The sequence below is a fragment of the Cupressus sempervirens genome, chromosome 3, assembly GCF_028749045.1.
Source record: "Cupressus sempervirens isolate cs-2001-9-10 chromosome 3, ASM2874904v1, whole genome shotgun sequence".
NCBI lineage: Eukaryota > Viridiplantae > Streptophyta > Pinopsida > Cupressales > Cupressaceae > Cupressus > Cupressus sempervirens.
This window is the reverse complement of record NC_143120.1, coordinates 1,075,666,965-1,075,693,428: the sequence shown is the minus strand read 5'-3', so window position 1 is coordinate 1,075,693,428 and position 26,464 is coordinate 1,075,666,965. Positions and strand designations below refer to the sequence as shown.

General features: G+C 33.5%; 1 pseudogene; it reads right to left on the bottom strand.

Annotated features, from left to right (window-relative positions):
• Nucleotides 1–19,885, bottom strand: part of LOC149570484 (chaperone protein ClpB1-like) — a 45,170-nt pseudogene extending 25,285 nt beyond the window's left edge.
• Nucleotides 19,886–26,464: the final 6,579 nt, after the last annotated feature.

Sequence of the window (26,464 nt, the reverse complement as noted above, 5' to 3'; positions counted from 1 at the left end):
ATGGAAATGCTTTGCTGCTAGCTTCCAATGCCATGCTTTAGGAGTCTCTGTTTTGGGGTAGAGTCCTTTTAGGAATTTTTGAATCTTGCAAATGTTCTCCAAATCTTGTGCAAATGAGGGACCCAGCTATAGAATTCACAATGAACACAACTCCCATTGACTTTTCAATTCCTATTAGCAACTTTCCTACAAATGAGTGGTAGGTGCTATTCCAAGAGGATGGTATGACCAGCAAAAACCCATTGGATTCATTTTCAAACACTCTAGAGGGCATAATGACCAATGCACCATTTTATTTTATTTTTATATCCCATTAACATCACAATTGCGATGTTGTCAGGTTATAATTGAAAAAAAAAGCCAAAAACACATTGCATTTGCCTGCCATCACAAATTGGTGTCGCAAATTCACCCCTAATGTATTAGTGATCAGCTGACTATCCTCTATCATTGCCTAACTATGCATCTCTTCATTACATCTTAGATGTATAATAGCCAACAAACATCAAGAACTGCTTTCCTAATACTTTGTCTCTAAACTGCTCTCTATAAATCAAGTATATCTTTCGTACATCTTTGACTTAGGCACTATGCACTTGACCACGTCATCAAGATACTGTGTCGAACATGTCTGTAATTGCACATCACTAGACAATCAAACCATTGTTTATACCATCAAGATATTTGTCTTCTACTCAACTAGTCTTTATAGAAATTTTGTTATGTTGACGTCAATGACAAATATAGTCATAAATGCAACATGTCAATACACTCCAATGCTTAGGATACTCCCTAAATTAGTATCATCAGCATCCATGCTAATACTAGATTCGTGTGGATGAAACCTTTTAATTCAACATTCAAAATAAATTGCAAATGCATATAGATAAAGTATAAAAAGGTAGTAGTCAGAGTAGAATCTGTTCATAATAGACAAATGAAAGATATAGCATATTTGATACATATTGTTCTTCAAAAAAAATGATCCAAGTCTACTTAACCATTGATTAAAAAATAACTCAAATGTGGATATATGTTTTGAATGAATAAGGAGGCGATCACTATGTTGGCATTAATGAGAATTGAGAAAGAAGGGTGGTTAATCCAAGGTAGAAAAAGCATGAGTTTGTGAACATCAACAAATTTATTATTTTGCATAAGTGATTAGCATCAAGGAATTAAAATATTATTTGAATAAACCTATATAGAAGGAGCCACTATCAAATAATATCAAAGTCATAAAATGTGTCAATAGTTTAATTAAAAGAAAATGTGATATAAACTTAGATTAAAAAAAATGCATACTCACTAAGGATACTTACCCATCTCTAATCATTGGTGCTTAATTGATATGGTTTTCTTAATTTAAACATAATCTGGAACTTCATGACCTTTGAACTATCAAAAAAAATTTTAAATTTTTATTTATCAAGAGGGTGAATGTAAAATAGCACATGCTAGTAATGCAGATTTTATAACAATGAGTAACAAAAAGTATGCTTTCAAATCAAGCTTTCTTATGACATAAAGAAAATTAATGAAATTATTTAAATACTAATTAAATACAATTTTCGTGTAAGTACTTCAACAAAAGATCGGCATTTATCCTATTGAAACATTAAGTAAATAGTTATACAAAGATAGAAGAAGTTTGAAGTTGCGACCACAAGTGAAAACCAATGACTTTCAAGAGTTTTGATAGATAGAATGATGGACACTTTATAGGAAAAAGAAGAAATAAACATCAAAGCCAATAAAGCAAATGGAAATCAGATTTATAACTAGCTAATATATACTCTATATGTAAAATACACCGAGATGCATCGAGGCGTTGAATTTTTTTAATGCATATTAAAGGTGAATGAAAAAATTCAACGCCTTAATGCATCTCATTGTATTTTACATAGAGTATATATTAGCTAGTAGCAATCATAGCATGCATAAAAAATTGAATAATTAATTTGAATATGTTTCAAATATAACTTTACAATTTATATCATGGTTAGGTTTAGTATTATGATTACTCTTATTATATATTTTTTATTATAATAATTAGAGATAAGGTTTAGTGTTAATGTTGGGTCTATCATCTTGTTTGGAGTAGAATATGCTTAGTGTTAGTATTAAAGTTAGAGATAGGGTTAGAGTCAGGGCTTGGACTTATATTATGATTATGAAAATGTGAAGAATTAAAAAAAATTGAATTTCCTTGCATTCTAATATAAGTAAAAAAGAATATGGAAGACATTTATAAAACCACATAAAAACAACATGTAAAAAAGAAGAAGTTGTTGACTATAAAACTTAAATAAATCAAAGAGAAAAGAGATGTTCCAATATAATCATATTTAATAACCAATAAATACCAAAGCTCAAAGAAGTAATAACTATATGTAAAGAACTTCACCATAATGATGTAAGTACATGACATATTATTTAGTGATCATATTGGTATTATGGCCTTTATTTGTGCAATGATCATGATGAACTTCATTGATGGAAATGCAATTGTGTAACAAGATGCCTCATGAACTCTTTTTGCAACATCCACCATTCTTCGTATTTCTAGCTCATCAAGATTATCAATCACTAAGGTCATGTATTCAAGAGTTTTCATGATACATTTGCATTACTCTATAACCAATCTTACACATTTGTCAATATCAAATTCAAAAAAAGAATTAGAGTTGATGGAGCCATTTGGGCTTCCAATAATGATTTTCTAATTCGTTTTGTAAAGCATCCATTGTTTCAGTTCTTTACTACAAAAAAAAATAAAAAAATAAAATATCAGTATTTCAAAATTATGAGTGTAAAATTATCCATATTTTGTATTAAAGTAGGAGTTAAAATAAATAATGTTTAGTACTACATGTTGTGCAAGAAATATTTAAAATACATAGAATAAGAGATTAATTTTTTTACCACATAAACACATGAAAATGCAATTTTGACCATTTGAATAACTACCTTGAATACAAAATAATGTATTTGAATTATCAAACTTATATAATATAAACAAATGAACATTAGATTTTATCACCAAGCATTTGGATCAAGAGACAAAATATAATAATATTGTTCATTAATTTGAGAAGTACAAACCACCAAAATTTATTGATAATGTCTATTATGTATGAAAAAATAACAAAAATGTGTTGACAAAATGCACAATCTATCAAATAACTTCTAAGGTTCCCAATCTACTTTGTTCTTCTTTTCTTCTAGCAATTTTCTTTCCTACCTTCATTTTTTCATATCTTTCATATGTGAATGGTGGCATAATTCTTATTCCTTGCAAAGATTTGGCAAGTAATACTGCCACAAATGTGAGATTAATTCTTTTAGTGGGACCTATATTGATAGTAGCTTTTTGTAGTGTTAGCCCTTGTGACTTGTGTATAGTTAAAGCCCAAGCCAGTCTTAATGGAATCTTCTTTGTGTTTCTGCTATCAATCGCAAGATTCAAAACTCTTTGAGGATGATGGTCATCAAAAGAAATTCTAGAGTAACTATTGAAATCCACAAATACATATGATGGTGGTAGAGGTAGTGTGCTTCTAGGTCTATATACAATACTCTAAATATATCCTAATGCTCCATTGACAAGACCAGCTTCAATCCATAGGTTTGAAGTTAGCATCACCTTTGCATCTTTGCTAAGTAGTAGTTCCATGTCCAACTCATCACTTCCATCTCCATCCATAGAACTATGTGTTGTTTTAACAGCAATGCTTTGTGCAATAAGATTTGATAATGATAGTAGCATTTTCTTATTATGATTTTACACATTTTCATTTGTTGAAAATTAATGAACACCACTTTGAAACTCTTCATTTTTTGTAATACTCATGTTTCAATTATAGCTTGACATAAGTATCATCCAATCCTCTAGTGTGGGGTTTGCATCCCTTGTATTTGATAGAAGAACACGAAATCTTTCTTGCTCGTTGCTTTGTCCATCCTATCTAAATATATGATTTAAAGTAACTATAGTATGGAATTCTTGCCATAGTAGCTTTGCACGCTCTCTACTTTCATATACTGGTCTACCACCAACTGTAGGTAATTGTGCCAAATCTCCAACCAATATCATAGATATCCCTAGAAAAATATTGAAAATATGTTATATGAAATAATATCACTTTGGATCTAGTATTCTAGTAGTAAGGAAAAAAGTAAATTACTACATGAATCTCTTACTCTAAGAAATTGAAATACTAAACATACCTCCAAAAGTTTTATGCCTATTTTCTAGGAATGCTTGTCGAAGATGAGAGTTTATGTTTTGGATTAACCTCTCTCTAAGGAAGCTCATTTCATATATCAATATTTATTTTGCATTAGATAATTCCTCTTAGAAATGAGCAATTCTCGTCCCTTGTAGCTTAGTGAATTATTTTATAGGTATTTTCAACTTGAAATGAATCATTGATGCACCAATGTTGAATGTTGCAACACCTATCAATGCAAGTAGAAGGAGAGGAGAGCATTGTGGAAAGGATGCATTTTGTAATTCTTAACTTATTGCACCAATCAAATATGACTTCCCTATTCCTATTGTCACTTGAATTATCATGTGTAAGGGTGATGCATCTTGACATGTATAATAGTGTGACATTATAATGTTAACTTCTTTACGTTGTTGTTCACTAAGTTTTTCATAGTCTACACATTGTGGCATCTCATCTAGTATAAGACAACCTTCACTTTCATCAAGCTAATGAATTTTATAGATTCATTTTTGTATTGTTAAATATAAAATTCTTGAGACTAATTTATTTTTTGATCAATATCTCTTCTCCACAACTTATCTATCTCTAAAACTTGCATAATTTGAGCATGGTGATGTCTACATAAAATCTCCCATTCATTCTCTATAGTATTACCTTGGGCCTTATCATTTTCTTTAGATTTTGAATCAAACTAATTTTCATTATTATCCAAATCTTGTCTTCTTTCAAGGTGCCATGGATTATATCTAAAGTTATCCCATGTTGCAACTATAGAATCATCATTGTTACCAATATCCATGTGAATGTCATGAAAAAGTTTATAAAACAGTAATTTTGAATAGCAAAAATCAATCCATTTTTCTAAGTGATGTGCAGGAATTGAGTAAAATCTAGGAAATACTCTTACACTAGTTGATTTTTTCCTTGGAATCCATTTAACATCACCTCTCTTTTTCTTGTTATATATCCATAATTTGGCAAAATCAATAATGCACAAAGCTTCCATAAAGTGTGGCATATTTCTGTAAGCATCAATGAAAGATATGGTGTGTTCCTCATTTTCTTCATCAATATTTAGGTCTACACATTTGAATACTTCCTTTGAAATGTTTAAGTTGACAAATACTCGACTACTCTGTACCAATGGAAGCTCTAGTAGCATATGACTTGTTTCTTGTGCCTCAATATCCCTTTCTATCAATGTTTCGATGAGAAGTCACTTATAAGCTTTTGATACTAAATCATCAAGATTTTCTACATTTTCTACTCGAAATAACATTTGATAGTATGTCGATGAACCTCTTTCAGCTTTGGCTCCCTACTTTGCAATAAACTTAATCAGTGCATGTTTAGACATAATAGGTTACCAAGCATTATTTTCTCTCCAAACTTGTAGTATGTAACGGTTATATGAGTTAACTTTGTCATCATTTTTAAATGGATCAAATATTTTTTCACCAGTTTCTAAATCTTTCTTTAGTCTAGATCCTTCTAAATTCAATGGCCATGTTGCATTATACCTATATTTCAGTAACATAGCATTTTGATAAATATAATTATAGAGAAACAAAGGATACTAGTAGCAATTGAAATAAATTGAATCAATTAGGAAGCACACTTACGTGTAAACCAATTTCCCTTTCTTTTTGTGTAGACATGCACCTTCTTTACACATTGTGTACCTTTGTGCAGTATTTAAAATCACATCATAGTCATTTTTTAAATTGCTTTCAAGCAATTGTCTAGTGTTTTTTAAACATGGGTGTAGACTAGAATTTTGATATAACTAAAATGCAAATTTAGATCAAGTTGACTATCATAAATGTATTTATTTCAAAGTGAATAAATTAAAGATAAGGTTTAATTTTCAACTTTTTATTATCATACTTGTATATTTTGAAGGTTTGTATCTGACCTAAGGTTGCATGTGTGAACCAAATAATGGAGGATATGATGCAACATAGTACAACTGATCTTGATTATTCCAATCAATTTTTTCCATTTTTGGCACTCCTTTTAACCAAATAAAACCATGGACCTATGTTGCCATTCATATTTGAACAAATAGTCTTCAACATTCATTCCATTCTCAAGTATTTCTTTTCTAAGAAGGTTATTTTGTAAATGCATATATTGTGCAACAATGTGTGGGTAGTCAATGATATTTTGTTTCCTCCACATTTTTACTTCTCTTGGATCACTTGGTGGTGTTCTAGGCATCATTACATGAAAGTCTGGCCAATACAAGTCTGATGCACTTAATGTAAAAAATATTGTTGGTGTTCCAAGTTAGTGAAGCATGCCATTCAATTTTTCTCGACACTATGTCCAATATGATTAGGTTTCCCTTAAACTAGTCCCAAGTATCATCAATCTATCTGCTAAATGACAATGTGGTGTTTTCTCCATATGTTCGCACAATCTTGTATTATAATTGGCATTTCTTGCAAACTTCTTTTCATGCAAGCACTTGTAGAGCTATGTGCTCGATGTCTCATAATAATATTCATCATATGGTAACAAAATCTTGGATGTTTTCCAAATTTGTTACTTGTATATCGTATCAAGTATTTGACATATTCATGTAGATATACTCTCTTCAATTATGGTTCTAACCAATCACATTTACCATTAGGGAATAATGAGGGAAATGTCATATCAAGCAAACCTGGCATGGTATATTCATTTATGGGAGACACACCAATGTTAGGCCAATCCATCATTGTTGTTGGTTCTATGTTAGAATTTTTGACCCATACATGAATTAACTCCAATTCTCTTTGTGCATTTGGTGGTTTGGATGCCATTAATGTTGTGTGCTCTATTATATTTATCTCATCTATCTCAACTAAAGGACCCATAAAAACAACATCATTTATGTTAGAATCAAACTCCATATGCACTATTTCTAACTCACTAAAAAAATTATGATCTACATTTGGTGATATATTATCCAAAGCATTTTCATCAATAATCACATCAAAGTAGAACTTATCATGCATAATCTCACACAATCTCTATTTACTGTGAATTATAGTGTGTTCCATGTTGATCCTTTCTATGTACTACAATCAATGAAATACTTTTAACTAAATGAGGTAATTTTTTTGCCACACTCTTAATATTCTGTGGAAAACTTAGTGTGTACCCTTTGTATTTTAATTGACAACCAATTGCATGTGTCACTTGTAATATTGGGCTGATAGGCACAATGAGCTTGAGTTAAATTTGCTAAATCTATTGGTTGTGCCTATGGATCCATATTATTTTCAATTGAAAATATATGGATGTGCTTTTCTTGTTTGCATCGAGTAAAAACAAGACCTTGAGGAGTATGTGAGACAGTAATTCCTATATAACCTTCTTGAAAAATATAGCACATGGTTGGAGATTCCAACCTATCCAATTTATTTCAAAATTCTACTTGTAATTTCATGAAATTAGTTTCTAGCAATCCATTTGCATTAGGAAAACCATGTTGAGATGATTTAGGACTTGATCATACTCTGTTTTTATTTATATTTTCTGTTGTCTCTGCAACACATTCAACTAACGTAAAAGCTTCCTCTTCAAGATTCCTTGCACAATCCTAATTATATGCATTCATTTTAATATTTTCCTGATGTCTATTTTCTTGTGTTACCTATAGCTAGGGATTGTTTTGTACTTCTCCTACACTGTGTGGACATTCATTGTGTATAGGATGTATCCCAAGATTTCTTTTTTCTCTTATCAATCATTAATCATGTGCCTCCTTGAATGTTCCTTGATGTGTATTCCTTTTATAATCCTGATTATGTACATTCATGGCAATATTTTCTCGATGTGTAATTTCTTGTGTTTCCTGTAGGTGGGCATTATTTTTTATGTTTCCTACATTATTTAGATCCTCATTATGTATAGGATGTATTCCAACATTATATTTTCCTCTTATCTCTTGTTGTGCATGTGCCTCCTCAGATGTGTGCAAACGTGTATATCAATTTGTGTTGATGTGTAGGTTGTCCATGTTATCCTCTTGTATTCTTTCACTTTATAATTGTTCAATAGTAAAATATGGTCTATGTTTACCACGTTGTTCCAATTCAATGCCATTCCCTTGACTTTCAAATTGATCATTTTGAGCATCTTCATTTTGTTGCATACAATGTCTACAATATTCCTGTTGATATTGTCTTTTATATTTTTTTTTTGCTCCTCCATCTCAAAGAAGAGTTTCTTTGTCGAACCATAACTAATTTAGAATTGTGATAAGAATAATATTCTGTAAACATAAACATTCAAAATAGAAAGGAATCTCTAGATACAAGTACATAAAAAATATGTACTTATATTATAAATATTGTAGAGTAAATAATTGTGTTGAACTTTTCATATTTACTAAAATTTTGTATTTTGACCTACATTTTGATATCATCTAAATGTCTCAAAATTCCATATTTATGTATTTACTAAAATTTAACATATATTTTATAAATGTTAAAAATAGAGGAATATATAGGTACTTTTCTATATTTAGTAAAATCTTGTGTTGTTATTAATTGTTGTATTGTTTTCTATATCATGTAAGAATTACTATATATACTCTTACCTTCTTAATGACTTATTACTTTTGGGAATACATTAAAATTACATTTTATTTTTGTGAAATTTTAGATTAATAATGCAATACATGCAAAAATATATTTTTTATTTTCATAAAAGCATAATTTAGTAGATACAAAAATGTGTATTGGACATTACAAAAATATTTTGGTGCATGGATCACTATGACTTTTCCTCACATTGTTTATTTAAATATTTCATTAACTCATTCTTGATTAACTCATAGTCCCCTTGTTCATTTTGTTCATCATAAAATAATTCTCTATAGAGGCCTCCAAAAGCAACAAATATGTCAACTATTCCATAGAATGATTCTTTTGTTTCTTGAATGTAAGTCACATCATCTCCTTTAATTGCATGTGCATTAGAGCAATGACTTTAAGTTTTTCAATCAGTTGTTTGTGCATATTCATAATTTCGCTTCCCAATTTTTGGACCTCTGTATGATTGAAATTATTTGAATCGACACTTGATACTAAAGACTGGTAATTGATTATTGTTGGTGTAAATAAGTATTTACTTATTACACTTACTTAAATTTTACTTAGGCTAATGCATTATTTAATTATTTTGCATTATTTTATTATTATTTTAGGTGAGACACTTAGGAGTTTGTCAACTCTCATTGAGTTGCACAACTCTAATTATGCACATGGTGTCTACAACACAAGAGCATGCATCATTCACTGAGTTTTCATGATGACAACACAGTTATTTGCACTCCTCATTTTGCACATGTTGTCTACACCACTGATTTGCGTGCTACACCATTGTAGGCTTATCCTCACATCATCACACTAAATCCGGTGCTTAATGGAGGATAATCCATATCTGGTGGACATGTGCCTGATTTTATGACATATCATGATGCTGACTTCTATGCATTTTAGAAGCTCTCCTGAGGCCTTTATATTTAGGCACTCCTAATGTACTCTAAAATCCAGTTATTGAATGAATATCGTCATTCTGATCATACTCTGTCTGTTTTGGTCTACTGTGTGCTTGTGTTGAGTTCTTTAGTTCTTGGGTGAATTCTGGCCTAAGCAAAATTCTTACAATTATCACTCTTAGCGGAATCCTCAAAAGTGGTATTTGTTATTTCTATAATTTCAACTTTTTCATAGTTTTCCATATCTCGAATTTCAACATTTTGCATTATTTTGATAGGATTGTCCATGACCTAAGATATATAATGAAAGCAAGAAAAATAATGATTTAATGACAATAAAGGAATTAACCTTCTATATAATTATATTTATTTTATTTAATATTTAAACTTTTATATTAAAAATATTGACTTACATATAAATAAAATTCTAAAACACTACATTCTATATTCTATATCCAAAAATAATTTGAATAAATTTATTACATAAATGTGCAACAAATATTGAAGGATAATTTTCAATAGGCTTTAAATCTTTGCATAAAAACTTCACAATAATGTCATGATATTCACCAATATTTAAATAAAATTGTGAAAATCAATATTCTATATTTTTTCATAAATAATCATAAATAATAATTTGATGTAGATACTAATTAATCACTAACTTTAAAGTATATTCAATTAATTCTAAAAATATCATTTTCTTAACTTTAATTAATGCCTTTAAAAATAATTAAAAAATTCACTACGTCCTAAGAAAAATATAGAATAAATGATCAAAAGAAAATATAAATGTAAAAAAATTAGAAAAGTGTATCTGAAATGAAGGATGAGTTTAAGTTATAGGTGTACTTGATCAAATTGTAATGGCTGGTGAAATTTATTAAAGGCTAATGAAATTGTTGAGAATTGATTACTTTGAATGGTATAGATGAAAATATCTGATGTTATGAATTAGAAGAAAATTATGAAATAAAAATAAAAATATATTAGTATTAACAAAAAAAAATTGAAATGTGAAAAACAAACTTGCATTAAACAAATTACTAATTTATTGAAAACTAATAATAGTTAGTAATGACATTAATTTAAAACACAAAAATATTAATTATACTTATTAGTACACTTACTTTTTGTAAATCAATCATACTAATAACAACATTCTAAACTACTAATTTCTCCCTCTACAAAACACATACAAATTACTTTTTTCAAAACAATCATACTAATAACAACATTTTAAACTACTAATTTCTCCCTCTACAAAACACATACAAATAATGACAGAAGTTGAACAATATATGCAACCATAACATGGCCATGTTTTTTTTATTTTAAATAAAAAATCAAAGATACTTCCACAATAATGGAATAAATGTAGTTGCCACCATGATCCACTCTTATTAATGCATATGGCATTTTGCAGCAATAAGAATTTTTAAAAAGTTACATGCATGAAAGCCTTTAACTTATTTGAAAAGGTGATTTTTATGTCTCAATAAAAAATCATATTTCTCTTATAAAAGGATTATGTAAAAAAGATTGAAATCTATTTAAAATTCTAACATACGTAATCATTAATATGCTTTTCGAAATTCTATAAATATTTAGTAGTAGAGTTAGAGAAATTGTATATTACTGAAAGATAGAGAAATCATATATTACATCTAGATGAAAGATATTTAGTAGTTTTTATAATTTCTATAATATAATGTAAGTTTTTTAAGCAATGTAGATTCATTGAATTATATATGCAAAAACTCAAAAATAATTTAGGGAATGCATTCAATTGATAATTGCAGTGGTCCTCTGTAGCGATCAAATGATAATTTTATTGGCAGAGACAATAAAAAAATCTATAAATTAGTAGGTTATATGATTGGGGAAATTGAATATCTATAGCCATTAGAATCGCCCTATGTTGTATCTTCTTCTGTCTTTGTGTGCACCATTGCAGCCAAGTCCCATCTCTATAAAATGGGAAAATGATAGGCATTTCTTGATTCCATTTTCTCAGGCTTTGAAATCTCGTTCCCCAATTACAAAAACTATAATATCCAACAATTATGATCACAATTCATACATTATCGGAAATTAAAAACAATATCCTTACTAAGAACTATATTGAAAACTAAGAAAAACAATGTTGCAATATTTAATCTATAATATGTCATATCAACAATGCAACACAAAATTTTTGTGGCAATGCATGAGAAAATGGAATCAAAATAAATATATGCAATCGATAAAGCTTTTACAACATACATGTAATAGAAAGCATAGTAAAGTGCAATACAAAAGGAAAGAAATTCTAATTACCTCAACTTTCTCTACAAAAAATGAAAAAGATCATTATGAGAGAAGAATGAACTCAAAGTTGTCGAGGTTGAATATAAAATAGCGAGTATGGGTTGTCATTTGGCATTTCCAATACATACGTTAAAATTGATTGAATTGGTTTCCTATATTCTTGGTCATTATTGATTGAACTGGTTTCCTATATTGTTTTTTTTTTCTATATTTCTAATTTTTATTTTTATTTTTTGGTATATTTTGGATTTTTTACATGTTGACAATGAAATGAGGATGGTTTCTTTTTTCTTTCATCCATTTTTTTGAATGACCTCCTATAGAAGGGTCGAATGGTATTGTAATTTTATGCCTCTTAGCGTAATGAATAAAAAAAAGATAGCTCTCATAATTAGAAAGAAGTAAATAGAGAATGGTCCCTATTATCTTTTAGACAACATGGTAATTATATGGTACATTTCTTGCAAAGGAGAAGAAATAAACATTCTAAATTCTTACACAAACTTTGTTGTAATCATACATGGGCCTTCTAAATGTGGCTTCTATATCCAAGTGAATCAGCTATGAGTGAATAAAAATAAGAGTTAAAATTTCATCTAGATATATAGGGGTCATAGCAGATGCAAGGTGAATAATGTTCCAGTCAAAAGATTTCAGCATTTAAAAGATAGTGTGTATTGCAAATGGAAACCATTTCATCACAAGCTATACGAATGCAAGATTAAGGGTAAGATAGCAGCAGAGGCTGTAGAACTCTTTTAAAAACCCTTGTATCATAAAAGATGAAACCTTGTTTCTACTATAACAGAAATGTCCTTGTCAGAATGAAATAGCAATAAAAACTTTAGCTAAGAGGCACCAAATAGTATAGGAAGCCACAACATGGAAAAACCCTCATGGAGGAAGCAAGGCATGCAACATCAAATAAACAAAATTATATAGCCTTTAAAACCTTGTGAGTATTTTATGAATGACAACTTCAAGTAATAGAAATGCAAAAAAAATCCAATAATAAAGGAATCAAAAGCATGCAACATCAAATAAACAAAATTATATAGCCTTTAAAGGCACTAGCTAAATAGCCAAATATATGCATTGGCTAGCCAGTGTCATTACCTATTCCATCTATCAAATATTTACAACACAACATACCTATTCTGAGAGTTTGTCTCAAAATGCACATAATGCATTGAAGCCACCATCTATGGATTGTAAGATAGGTTTCAAAAATAGTATAGGAAGTCACAATATGGAAAAACCCTCATGGAGGAAGCAAGGCATGCAACATCAAATAAACAAAATTATATAGTCTTTAAACCCTTGTGAGTATTTTATGAATGACAACTCCAAGTAAAAGAAATGCCAAAAAAATCCAATAATAAAGGAATCAGAAGCATGCAACATCAAATAAACAAAATTATATAGCCTTTAAAGGCACTAGCTAAATAGCCAAATATATGCACTGGCTAGCCAGTGTCGTTACCTATTCCGTCCATCAAATATTTGCAACACAACATACTTATCTGAGAGTTTGTCTCTAAATGCGCACAATGCGTTGAAGCCACCATCTATGGATTGTAAGATAGGTTTCAATTTTAAGCGCTATTAATATACATACTTTCATTTAATTTATTGAAATCAAGATACATTTTCAAAAATTAATATAAACACTAAGACTGTGACTCATAAAATATAGATCAAATTTTTTTTTTAAATATATATTTTTATTATGTAATAAGTCATAAGGTCTACCTTTATTATTATTTTAATTCTTTTTAAAAATGATTTATATTTTTACATGTAATAAATTATAATGTTTTAAACCTTTATTATTATTTTAATTCTTTTATTGCTTCAATTGTAATTGTAGTAACATTTAAGAATTAAAATGTAAAATAATATTTAAGTTTAAACTTTTAAAAATAATAACTAAAACTTTATATTATATGTCTAATGAATTTTAAAACTAAAAATAGATATCCTTCTTAAATTTATTTTTAATATTACTTTTATCTTTAATAGTAGTTTTAAAAAAATCAAAATTATATATAAGCTTTATTAATTCATGAATAAATATAATTATTAATTATTTATACATTTAATGTTTCAAATATTATAATTGTAATGAATGAAGATTTACTGTAAAATATTAAAAAGTAGGAGTAGAAAGTAATTATCATAATTAAATAATATTTTTTACTTAGAAATTTGATTAAGTTATCTTGTTCAAATATTTTATTTATTAAGCCGAGAGGCTTTCTATAGTGGCAACAATCTTCAATGTAAACATTTTCCATTTAAAAAAAAAATTGACGTTCATTTACATGTCAAAAAATTAAAATAGAAATAAAATAAATATAATACAAGCTGTGAAAATTATAGAGAGTAAATGGAAGTAAAAATGAAGTAGATCAAGAGTCTCGAATCATTTGTATTGCAATGATTTTATTTTTTAATTTGATTTTTTCAATAGAATATGCATTTTTTTAATTGCTATGATTTCTATGGAATATGATTTTTTTTAAATTTGTACATATATTCCGCTATTTAGCCAGTGCCTTACCCTTGTGAGTATTTCATGAATGACAACTTCAAGTAAAAGAAATGAAAAATATATATCATAGACAGTTACACTTCCAACTCTAAATATAAAGATCACAAATGTTCCAAAGTTTCCTGGAACTTTCCACAAAGTGTAGATATTTTACCTTTTGATATTTTTTAATTGAAAAACAATAATATTCCCACCAAATTTAGCATTAGCCAATCAAAAAAGACATTAATGATTAAAAATTAATCTACTTTTAAACTTTCGAAGTCCAATAAATTTGGGTATGAAAATTGATTGACAAAGACAACTGGGAACATTGGTTTTGAGGGACTAACAATTGCAATTGTGCATTCTTAGAAAAACGTCAGTTTAATATATTTTCCATAAGAAAAGTATCAACCATTCACGTCAGTTTTAAATAGTCTCATCGTCATCTATATCTTCAACTCCCATATTTGCGACGATGTGCATCAAATTTGAAGGTTTTAATAGGAAGTTCTAGATTTTTTAATGATTGGATTTTTACTAGTCTTCCATTCCTCTCCACATGATAGGATAACCTTGGCTGCCCAGAGATTGGATCTACCATTACACTATTGTTTTCATCAATTTCTCCATTTATGAGCATTCGGGACGATTGGTTCACTACTTCCTTTTCCAACCAGCGCCTTAAGCGTCTACGCCATAAGCCTGCAATACCCAAAATATAAATGCAGTCAACAGATAATTAAATCCAAAGTGAAGTCTGCGCAATTTTAATATTGTTGTTACCAAAATTGTGTACTAAAGCCTGCAATTTGTGACTGATTAGTATAACTGACCACGGCTCCAATAACAACAACAATAAAAAAGACTTACAGGATCATAGGTCTCCTTAACGGAATGATCTAAAGCTGCATCAGTGACTGTCAAAGTAACTCACCTCTCTGCAAACCGCATAGCTACATCTTTTATCTGCAATCTTGCAACTTTTCTCCATTCCTCATTTTCAAGAGGACCAAAGACAGGTATCTCATCAAGCCTACTTAATAGTTCTGGCCTCAAGCGCTTTCTGACCTACAATTCAGCACCACATGAGCTTTTACTCGAGCATAAAAGAAAGTTGAAACAAAATGAGGTCATTTCTCAACTGTTCATACTTCAATAGTTGCTTGGTCTTGGTCGTCTTGCAAGTACATTGCTCAAGCAGTGGAAGTCATTATAATGACTGTGTTTGAAAAGTTAACTGTACGGCCATGTCCATCCATCAATCTAGCACCATCAAGCATCTGAAGTAAGATGTGGAGTACCGATACATGTGCCTTCTCAACTTCATCAAATAGAACCACACTATAAGATCGTCTTCTAACTGCTTCAGTCAGTTGCCCACCTTCTTCATAACTGCGATATCTGCAATAATTCATTAGAACTGAGCTTAAATATTGAATGCTTTTTATTCATAACAACTGGAGTAAGAAGATTTAATAAGAACCCTATATACCCCGATGAAGCACCGATGAGCCTTGAAACTGAATGAGGCTTCATGTATTCAGACAAATCAATCCGGATTAGGGAGTTCTCATCGTCAAACAGTTGTTCTGCAAGAGCCTTTGCAAGCTCTGTTTTACCAACTCCACTGGGCCCCAAGAACAGAAAGGCCCCAATAGGTTGATGTAGTCTCCCAAGTCCTGCCTTTGATCTAAGCACAGCCTCTGCAACTGTCTTAACTGCTGTGTTTTGCCCAACAACTCTTTTATGAAACCTTTGAGCCAAGCCTAACAGTCGATCCTTATCATCCTAGGCAAGCCTGGTGGCAGGAATACCAGTCCAACGACTCATCACCTGCATTGATCAGTAAACTATATTAATATATCATTGAGATTGTGTAATGATGGTCCTGTCAGTACAGATTCACTTTCTGTTATCCTATTACATGAAAATTATAAGTACCACCATGAACTTTAACTAATGCCTACAATTACAAGTACTAAAGTTATCAATAGAAAAATTCTCACATTACACATACCTCTGCAATTTGATCAGGCCCTACAATGTCTGTTGTCGTTAAATTTTCCAGAGTTAGTTTCATAACAAGCGATTGATGCATCTATCTCTTGAAGTGCTCCATATCTAAAATTGGGAAATCTCGCCACATTCATCACGCCTTCTACCTCCTGTAGGGTACACATCCATTCTTTACTCTATTGCTTCCACCGGCACAATTCTCTCTCTCTAGAATTTAATTTTAACAGGGATCATCTTAATCTCTTATTGTGTTGGAAACTATAATCCCAACTATCTCTGATCATATCCTCCGTATGGTAAACATATCTCCAGCATTAAAGACAAGTCTTGTTGGAAGATCTTGCGTAAGATTTTAATGGATTTGAATGTACTCTTCAACCTGTCACTGTCCCATCTTGAATGTTCTTGGGTAGCAAGAAATACATTATTTTATGTTTGATCTTTCTCCTCTATAGATGTTAAGCTATCTATCCAGCTCCAGCTCAGTAGAGCTGTCAGGTGATTTAAGCTAAAAGCTATCTGTTGTGAATAGTGTGAGAAAGAGTTAGAGCTCAGATGATAACATTCGTATAGTTTCTTTTGATTAATACAAACTGTTTCTATTTCTCTTTCTGCATTTTTAGTTGCTAATTTGAGAAATTCATCATTACCCATTCAGGAGACAAATGGAATTGTACTTTTAAGGTGTCTGAAGATTACACAGCAGCAGCTGAGCCACTGTGTCATATTTCAAGCATGAAGATCCTGGAGAGTAGCAAGATCAGCAGTGTTGAAGGAGGTTCTTTGCCAGAAAATAAAGAGTTGTTCATCCATAGTTTGTCTACAGACATAAAGCTATTTAAAAGAATTGGTGTTTAGCTGGAGTTATTGAAGTCTCAGAAAGAGTAGGTTTGTAAAGTGACTGCAAAGAAGTTGAAGTCAAATTGTAATACAGTCGATACAGCCACGACTGTTGGAGGATCAGATAGTTTGAAAAATAGAAAGCACAAGTATAGAAATATACTCGAAAAAGACAGTTATGTTTGAAAATAAATTTGAATATTTGTAAAACTAAAGTGAATGTTGCTGAAGAAAGGAGGCTCCCAAACCGAGGGAAGTCACTGAAATTTGAAGTTGCCATACAAGGTCAAATGTTTATCTTGGAGATTGATTGAGTTTGTATAATGTAAAATCATCAGTGCTTTGAAGAACCAATCAAAGTTTAGATTGCTAGATGCAAAACAAGGGGTTTAAGGGTACAACACTCTATAGAGTTAATGTTAAGGGGGGAAATCATATAAATTGGTGAATTTAAAGCAAAAGGCCACAAAGGATGATATGGGTTTTAATTAATATAAACTGTCTCTATTTATGTTTCATTGATAAAAAAATAAGGACCAACTTACCTTCAATTCCATGGAAAATCCCCGTGCGAACCACAGTAAATTTCCTTCATGCTTACTAATATAAGCCTGAAACAAAGTAGAAAAATAAAAGAACTGCTTAGAGGAAAGGTAGATCTCGTACCAGCCTCCGCCTGCTCAACCTGCCTAGCCTTGTCTTTCTCCTTTTCAAGGGCATTCAGCTCAACTTCTAGTTGAGTAATTTCCTTTTCATAAATTTCTTCACGTTTACTATCTAAGTGCACTCTCACATTCGCACATGCTTCATCTAGCAGATCAATTGCTTTGTCAGGAAGATGTCGATCTGTTCAGAGTCCAAACAAGCAAACAATAATGAAGCAATCTTACAAAGCCAACAAGATGCCTGCAATCTGCTGAACTAAAACAAATGTCTCAAGCTTTCATCAAACTTCTGAGGAGTTAAAATCAAAACAATAAATTGACAAAATCATCTGATCAAATCTCATTTATTGAGTTTAAGAATGCCCCCACAACAGACCCAATTCAATCATATGACTATTAAATTTGTAAACTTACCACTTATATGACGACTTGATAATTGGGCAGCAACAACTAATGCTCTGTCCATGATCCTCACACCATGATGCCCTGCGAACATTTCTCTCAAATTGCGCAAAATATTAATGGTGTCGGGCACACTGGGTTCAGCCATGAACACCTGCAGGAATTGACGCTTGAATGTACTATCCCTTTCTACATATTTCTTATACTCTTCAAATGTAATCGCTCCTATACATCGTAGTTGGCCATGAGCAAACATTTGTTTAAATAAATTAGCAGCCCTAGTTGGACCTGAAAACGATCTCCGTGTCAGCCACTTATGTTGACAACAGTTCTAAATTACAAAGAAATGGGAAATCACTCACAAGCTTGAAGAATCAAATGTAATTTATCTATAAACAATATTAATCTCCCTTGAAATTCTTCTACCTCCTTGCATACAGACTTGACACGATCTTCAAAGTCGCCTTTGCATTTCTCTCCACCCACTAATGCTCCCATGTCCAATGCTATCAATCTAACTTCCACCAAATAACTGCACCATCCCGAAGAAATTCCATCAATCACAAAGTACATAATCATGAACTGCAACTTAATGTCAAACCCTAATCCAATACTCCAAGCCCATCAATTTTTTATTATATGAAAATTGATATAAAGGCAAAACTAGTACGCCAGAAAAGAATTTACCTTGGCACATCTCCTTTGACAATCCGTTGAGCCAGCCCTCCACCACTGATGTCTTGCCAACACCGTCCTCTCCAATCAGTACAGGGTTGTGCTTTGTCTTCCGGCAAAGAATTCTGATGATCCCATCTATTTCTTCATCTCTGCCAATTATTGGATCAAGCTCCAATGCCCCTTCTACAAGGTTGCGACCGTAGGACTTCAGGGCAGGGAAATTGTTATCAGTGGACATACTCTGCACCACATTATGCTCCTCGATTAGGGTTTTTATGTTGGATGCACTAAGGCCCGCTTCCTGGAATGCTTGAATAATCTGCGAGTCCTGCATTAGACCAACAATCAGATGCTCCACCGCCAGAATACTGCCTTCCTTCGTCTTCGCTACTTCTTCACCATGTCTGATGCAATTTTTGACAGCATTGTTGTGCAAAATGCTGTCAAGAGCAGAGCCCTAGGTCGGCAACCTCTCCAGGTCCTGGCGCAGGACTCTCCTAACGGATTCCAGTGATTCATCTCCACAAGAGGCGGATAAGGGCACAGAAGACAAAATGCTTTGTTTCAGTAGCCCAAAATCATCCTCCATCAGTGCAAGGCCCAGGTGAAAGGGAGTGACTTGTGCATGCCCATGTTTTTAAGTGAGCTCTACACTGGCCGCTACAGCTCGCTTGGTCTTTCTTGAGCACATGATATGGGGATCCATATTCTATGAAGCTGTTGCACAACACCACACCCGTTGGATATGCTTCCTAATATCTGTTATATAGTTGCATTTCCTTCTCCTTGCTATTTTCATATTTCTATGACCCACCATGGAGGAGCATCCCATGCGGCTGTAATTGGCTATGAGCATATTTATGAGTGGTTACAAAAATTATGGGCATTTCAGAATTGGAGTTACAATTGGAGCATGTAACCCTCGCTCCAATGGCAAAATTGTTTTTTCTTGCACTGTGCACTTTCACTCGTCCCAGGGTAGTTGGTATATTTTTCAATTTCATTCAAAAAACTATTAATGTTTATTTGTGTATATATTTGAAACTAATTTTTAGTTCCCGCCAGAAGTTTTTTTCAATTAGTTGATTAAAATTCTTTAATAAAAATATTAATTTTAATTTTAAAAAGTCATTTTCTGTTTTGATTATTAATTTATGAAAAATAAAAATCTAAATAGTATTTTTAAAAAGTCATTTTTTGTTTTTATTATTAATTTATGTCTAAAAATTGTTAGCCTCTTGCCTATATTATTTATCAAAACTAAGCACAAATAGAAAGTTACTTTTTCTTTTTTTTTTTAAACTAATTTTTAGTTCCTATCAAAAAAAAATTTCAATTAGTTGATTAAAATTCTTTAATAAAAATATTAATTTTAATTTTAAAAAGCTATTTTCTATTTTTATTATTAATTTATGAAAAATAAAAAATCTAAATAGTAGTTTTAAAAAGTCATTTTCCATTTTTATTATTAACTTATGTTAAAAAATTGTTAGCCTCTTGCCTATATTATTTATCAAAACTAAGGACAAATAGAAAGTTACTTCTTTTTTATGATTAGTCCCTTATTTTTAGAAAAAATACAATAAAGTTAAATATTCACAAAAAAAGGGGCCAGGGGAAATAGGATCACCCCGTGAGTTCATACGGCCAAAGACTAGATATCAACTATTCATCAAAAAAAAAATTAGAAAACATAAAAAATTCTCAATCTAACAGCGCAACACCAGCTAAGGGAGGAGGATCTTTATCATCAGAGCCCCACCTAAGGGTGGGGTGAGTAGACAGCTCAAGGGGAGCCCATCTGTCATCAACAACAACAACATTATTTTCATCTTTCTCTGCCTCAGGCCTGGGAGGAGAAATGGCTAAGTCTAGCCAAGGAAACACCCACTTGGGGTCTGAGTGTGCAGAGGGCCAATCGGTAGCAGGAGCAGTAGGAAGAGCCATTGGGGACCACCCGAGCTAGACCGTCGAGGATGCAAGGTAGAGCGGTGTCGACCACTAGATCCTTTAGAAGAGCGGCGCCGACCAAAAGCACCATTGTTAGGAGAGTGGTATGGTTGAGAGCAAGGCATGTGAGAGCAGTGAGAAAAACTACTCTGTCCTCAATGGTGACCGTAAGGAGGAGTACGATCGTCGAAGGCAAAATCTGACAAAACGTGAGCTACAATTTAGGGTGCATTACCCCAATGAGCCAGAAGCTCTTGTAGGTGAGCCACCTCCAGAGCCACTTTATTTATTTGTACTTGAATCTACAACATGGCATTGTTATAAATACATGTTTTAGCATACATAGCAACACTAATGTCAAGTGTGTTGTTAGCATAAACAACTGCATTACAATCTTTCCAAATGATAAATAAGATCTCCAATATGAAAGCATGCCATATCTGGGAGTACTTGAAGGGAATCTAAGTGTTGTCACCCAAAACAACCATATGCCAAGAGAAAGGTTCTAGGCGGAAGGGGCGAAAGAGATCATAGATCCATCACCAGTAACACTAAGCCTGTCTACAGAACCAAAATTTGTGCAAAAAAGTCTCTAGTTGACCACAAAAAGGGCAACAGACGTCAGGAACACCCAGGTGCCTCAGTCAGGGGCCAAAAGGCAAGCCTTGGAAAAGAATACACCAGGCGAAATGCACAATTTTAGGCTCAGTAATGGCTTGCCACACAATGGCGAACCTATGACTCCAAGTATGATGAGAAGATTGCAAATGCCATCATTGGTTGAGAACTTCAACCATGGGTAGGTGAGGAACCAGCCATCGGTAGCCCAGCCTAGGCTTATAGCTATTTACCGGGGTGTTTGGATACCACTTCCAATCTTTCCACCAAGGGTAGGAGGAGTGAATGCCAACTTTATGTAACAAATGTGGAGGCATCGCAAAAACTACAAGATCAAAAAGTCTATCGATCTGGACGAGTGAGCCAAAATTGCACTTTCATATCCTCCCATGACCGTAAGCTCATAGTAAATCTGGAGAAAAAATCTTTAGGGGTTCTTATGCCACATTTAAAAAAATACAGAACACTAGCCCCATGCACCTAAGCTAGGGGAACACCTTGGATAGAAAATAATGGTGATCACGAAAGATTGTGTTGGTTCATGGAGAGCCCATCTTTGAACCCATTACCAACCCAATGAAGCAAAGGCTTAACTGCTTCCTAGGCTTTCCTAGTACTCTTGGAAACAAAAGTGCCCTGAATCTGGATAGGTTCAGTGGTGACAAGAAGGGTCTGAAAACCAATCCCCTTCCAGGCTGGTCGGCAAACTGGAAAGCCTGAAGAAATGCAATGTCTTAACAAAATCTTCCAAGCTTCATTTTTGAAAAGAGCTCGAATCACCCATTTGGCACATAAAGCAGTACCTTGCTTCTGGGTGGACATCAAGCCTAGGCCACCAAATTCTTTGGGAAGATAGCAGAAATCCCAGGAAACTCTATGAAAGCCCTGGTGAGAAGCATCTGACACCCAGAGGAAATCACATAATAGGCACTCAAGTTTGAGATAAGAGGCCTTTGAAGGAGCCCAATAGGAGGAATAGTACACATGGGTGGCGGCCAACGCTCTGGAACAAATCTAGAATTTTCCTACAAGGGAGAGAGGTTTGGTGATCCAATACTCCAGCTTCTTCTATATTCTTGCAAGAACTGCATTCCAAAGCTCGGCAATTGAGGCTTGGAAGGAAAAAGGGATGCCCAAAAAATGAAAAACTTTGCCATGTTGAACCCATTTCCATTGATATTGCCCAAGCCAAGCAAGATAGGGAAGGGAAGACTGTCTGTAGCAAAGGGTTTTGTGTCATTGAATAACAGACCCTGAAGCAAGACAGAATGTGTCAAGACATTGCAAAGCGGAGGCAAAATTCTCTTCATCCTCAATGAGAGTGAGGAAGGAGTCATCTGCGAAATGGCCATTCACAAGCTAATTAAGGGAATCTGGAAGGGAAATACCACAAACCCTCCTTTGTGAGATGGCATTTGCGAGCAATACCCAAAACCTTTGATCGGCAAAGCATATAAAGATGGTGTCAGCAGGAAGCCTTGACGAATTGAATGATAAAGCCTAAAGGCTTGAGACTAGTAGCCATTAATGGAGATGCAAGTAGAGGCATCCCCAAAAAGCATCTAGACTTACTGTAGAAAAGTAAGGCTAAACCCAAGCACCTGAAGCATTGCAAGGATGAAAGGCCACTCAATCTTGTCATAGGCTTTGGAAAAATCAATCGTGAGAAAGATGGCATGTTGCTTGGAATGTCAAGCCCATTCCATCCCTTCCCACACAACAATTATATTATCCAAGATATAACAAGATTTGATAAAACCCATTTGTTTAGGGCGAATAATTTGAGGAAGAAGATGACGGATTTTGAGAGAGAGAGCCTTGGCAATGATCTTGTAAGAGACATTCAACAAAGTGATGGGCCCCCAATTGCAGATATCTTTAGGGTCACCTGCCTTAGGTATGAATTTGACATTCCCCTTATTAATAATATTTCCTAGAGAGCAAGAATTGTAGGCTTCAAGATAAACATTATGCAAGTCTAGTCCAATCTCATCTCAAAAGGTTTTGTAAAATTCACAAGGGAAACCATCACAACCAAGGGTCTTATCGTCTACCATGGAGAAGAGAACTTTCTTGAGGTCTGCTAAAGTGAGCTTCTGCTCACAGAATGCATATTATTCTGGAGCGAGTCTTTTAGGAGTGGCATCCAAACAAGCCTACAAGGCTTGATTTCGAGCTTTCGAAGGACCCTGCACCGTGAAAACTTTTTCGTTGTGGCGAACGAAAGCTTGGATAATCTCAAGAAGCTCACAAAAGGAGTGTTGACCCTCCCAAATGCATTTGATCCCCACTGCAAAATGGTGAGCCCTCAATGCATTAAAAAATTCCTTGGAAGCTTGATCTCCAACCTCCAGCCAGTGAAGGCAGCCCTTGAGTTGAGCTCCTTCGGTAGTATAATTGTCTGCAACCTAGTTCTAGTGGTGAAGGTTGGCAAGCCGAACTTGGGGATCCATGTTAAACGGATTCATGGCTAGAGCTTTAGTGGCCATACAAAGATCATTGGAAGTGGCCTCATAGGATCTCTTGTGGTAAGTGGCCAACTACCTCCCATAAATGCGAAGAAACCTCGTAGTATGGATGATGGTGTCATTCCACCATTGAATCCACCTAGAGGAGGAATAGGGCCTAGGTTCAAGATTCCAAGTTTGTAAAATATGAGCGGTGGTGGGTAGATGTGACAATACTGAAGTATTAAGGTAAAACTGAGTTTTACAATTACGAGGAGGGGTAGAATGCCAACTAATGGAGAAGTGGATGGAAAAATGGTTAGAAAGAGTCACATCAGGGAGTGGAGTGACAAGTAGCAGACTCGTTTGAGAAAAGGAAAAAAAGGACTGAGTAGAAATCATAGTATGATCCAGCCTTTTAAGAACCCTATTAGACCCCTTTTGAAAGTTGGACCATGTGTACTAGACGCCATCAGTCCGATGACAATGAACATTGGGATAAAAAAGACCCAACTTTTTCTACATGTAAAACCAGCTTTCTCGCTCTCCAACTGATCTTCAAAAAGATAGAAGGCCCACTTTATCAATAGCTAGGTCAACCATATTAAAATATCCATAGAATATCTAGGTGGTAGGCGGTAAAGAATTAGCTAGCCACCTCCACAACTATGAGTGCTCAACTACATCATTAGGGGCATAAACATTGAAAATGCCAAAAGAATGATTTTGAAATCACAAAAAAATCCAAACAACTATCTACATGAGGCCAGAACCATGGGAAATAACAAAAGGAAAAAGCCGAGGGGAGAGGAGACTGACTACACCGCAACAAGACTAACAACATCTGGCCATATTACACATTAGGCTGAGTTGAGAAGAAACCTAAAAATTTTGACTTCTTGCAGGCACAAAACATCAATATTGCCAAGCCTATGCTTGGTATCATGAATTGAATAATTTCTAGGGAGGTCTATTAGCCCCTGCTCATTCCAGGAGAGGAAATTCATTATAAAATAGCTTGCATATTCTTCTCATCCCCAAGCAAGGAAAATTTGTTATGCAAGAAAGCGGAGGATTCAAATGAGGGGTCACCCAAAGTGATGGCTCTTTGTTTATCCCCAGTGATAGAAACTACATTCTAGCCTTCAGGGCTATGAGAGCGATGAAGAGACTGAGAAGAAATCATAGAAGCTTCTTGAGGAGGCACATAAACCCAAGCAACTTGGACCTCTGGTTGTTTTGTTCCCTATGACGTAGGGTTTGAAATAGATGGTAACACAACCATGAGAACCTCAGGTGCCATGGGCATAAGAGGAGCTGCATTGGAGCTAGGACGGTTGGGTTCTTGAGAAATGGGGCTTGGCTTAGTAGCGCCCTTGCCTTTCTTGACAACCATTGTCCACTCATCTTTTTTAATGACCAAAGCCATCTTGGGTTTCTGAACCAAAGAGCGATTGCACTCAAGAAGAGGACAATCCTTTATCTTATGGCTAGCAGATTGACAACAAAAGCAAGTATTCAGGAGATTTAGGTAAAGCACCTTTTGGGTAAAGATGGTAGCACCAATCTTAATTTCCATGAATTCATTAAGGTCCCTAGAGAGGTCAACCTCAACATAGACCCTCCGCTAAGGGTAGGCATTGAAAAATTTGTCTAGTTCCACACAAATCACTTTTCTCATAGTTTGGGGTCTTGGAGTAAAGACTAGCAAGGGATTGGTAGCCCAGAGAACTCTACCTAAAATGGAACCCTAAGTTTGTAGTCATCCGAGATGCAAAAGTCTTAAGACCATCTCTAAAAACAAGCAAAGACAAGCAAATTGTCCATAGCCCATGGCTGAAAATGCTCTTAGCCTGGGAGGATTTACCAAAATGAAACAAAAAAAATCCCTTACTGAGTCTTTAAATCCCTTCAAGGCGAATCCCCTAGGGGGACTAGGCCTTGGTGACCCATTCACGCAGTGTTCTTTCAGATGGAGTACGACCCACAAAATACACAATAAGGGTTTGGGTTTCTAGCCATTAACAAGAAGATTCAAAACTAGGTTGAGAGAGGAATTACTTCATGAAATACCTTTGGCACAAATTTGTGCGGGCATTTGCTTGGTGCGGCCATTTTTGCATGTAACAACAACTCCAGCACCAACAACAACTGTTGGGTCAAAGAGGGCTAAGGCCATTATATCCTAAAGTAAATTCCTGCACTAAATATGAAATGAGAAACAAAGAGGCAGAAGGGGCTCAGACGCAAACAATGCAAACCCTAGTAGA